Below are 1,902 nucleotides of genomic sequence, written 5' to 3'. Positions count from 1 at the left end.
GCTCCTGAGTGACCAGATGAGCTCCACCGAGATAATACCCCATCTCGGCTTGGGGTCGTGATACACACGCACCCAAAATCTTTTAACACATGAAAACCCAGTTTTCATGAAACACATGAACATGAATGCATGTACACGAAAACCCAATTTCCTTTACAAACATGATCATGCGTGCAATATGCCATGTACATGAACAACACCACGACAACCAACAATTCACAATACCAACCTAACACACAACTCCGTCCATAATCCATCCGACCTCCGAACTCCTCGGACTCAGTCCGGCATATTCAACCAGATCACAATAATATGGGTTAGTGTAAAAATGCATTTAAGTCACGATAGTCATTTGGAAAAATACTTACAGTGCTATAATATGATTTTCGAAGGATTACGGAGGTGTAAAAAGTGGTGACTCAGCAACGTAACAGTGTAAAATACACTGTGGCCGTGGATCTCAAATACCCACTTTTGAATGGGGACAAACTAAGACCCGAAATTGATAGGGTAGGGCCTAGAGAGGTTGGTGAAGCCAATGGTGGTGGTGGTTTGCTGTGGGTGGCGGCGCAAATGGTGGTTTGAGGCCAAAGATGTCCAAATCAGAAATGGAGATAGATAGGCTTCACCGGTGACGGATCGGAGCTGGGATTGGATCCATTGGGTTGCTAGGAGGTCGAGGATGAAGTGGTGAAGAGATGGTGGCCGGAGGTGGCGCGACGGCGGCGCGAGAAGGAAGAGAAGGCCGCGGCTTGGTGTTTCGTGTGGAGGCTATCGGCGGCGAGATAGGGGCTGGGATTTGGGAGGTGAGGTCGCCGGCCGATGGGGAGGTGAACAGAAGGGGCGGTGTCGGTCACGGGCGACTCACGGTGGCGGGCTGGGTGGAGGAGAAATCGGGCGGGAGAGAGGGAGGGGGTGCGTCGCGCGGGGGGGGGGGGGGGGGAAGCTGGGGGAAGGAAAAGAAAAAAAAGAAAGGAAAGAAAGGAAAAAGGGAAAAAGAAAAATGAAGGGAAAGAAATGAGGTCCAATCCCCACATCTTGGGTCACAAAAATGATCCAACGAAAATGATTTTAAAACAGCATCTCAATTAAAATAATTTAAACGTAATGATACAATGAAAATAAAATAATTAAATCTCACAATCAATTAATTTAAAAAGAAGAATAATTTAAATGTGCAACAATAAATAAATATTAAGAAAACATAACAATTTAATTTTCACAATTTAAAGATCATAAAATAAACCATTTAAAATATCTGATAATTTTAAAACAAGAGAATAAATTTTTGAACAAATCAAAATAATCCTTCAGTGAAAATACACTAAAATACGGGGTGTTACAGTAAGTACTCTAAGGGCTAGTCTAGGGTTTTTCTTACAATGTGGAAGGCAATCATGTGTGCGTGCGTGTTGTATAATAGCGCCAAGAGTGGCAAAGCATGGAAGCAGCAGTGGCGGTGCACAGTGGATAACGACATATTCAAGCAGCACGTGGGACTCTACAGCTGGGAATATAGTGGGTGGCATATCTTATGAAAATAAGAGGGTGGACGAAGGGAATCTTATAGTGGAGGGTGGAAGTCGGTGGGCCAGCAGAACCTAAAATGGGTGGCTTGGGCATGGGTTAGGCAGATTTTTAGGGAAAGAAGGTTGAGCGGAGGGGAAAAGGGCAAGAGGTGGTTGGACAACCACTATAGAGCGACTGGGAGTGGTGGCCCGCAGTGGCGGAACCCTAGAAATTAAGAAACAGAACGAGGGAGAGGATCCAAGAGAGAGAAGAGGTGGGGGGAATTGGAGGGATGGATGCCAAGATTGAAGAGCCCACCATGATTGTCAAACGACAGGGCAATGGCGATGGAGCTAGGAGAGACAGTGGTTGACAGATCTAAGACATAAAAGT

The sequence above is a fragment of the Juglans microcarpa x Juglans regia genome, chromosome 2S (assembly GCF_004785595.1).
Source record: "Juglans microcarpa x Juglans regia isolate MS1-56 chromosome 2S, Jm3101_v1.0, whole genome shotgun sequence".
NCBI classification, from domain to species: Eukaryota; Viridiplantae; Streptophyta; class Magnoliopsida; order Fagales; family Juglandaceae; genus Juglans; species Juglans microcarpa x Juglans regia.
The sequence above is the reverse complement of the archived record's forward strand: the minus strand, read 5'-3'. Positions refer to the sequence as shown.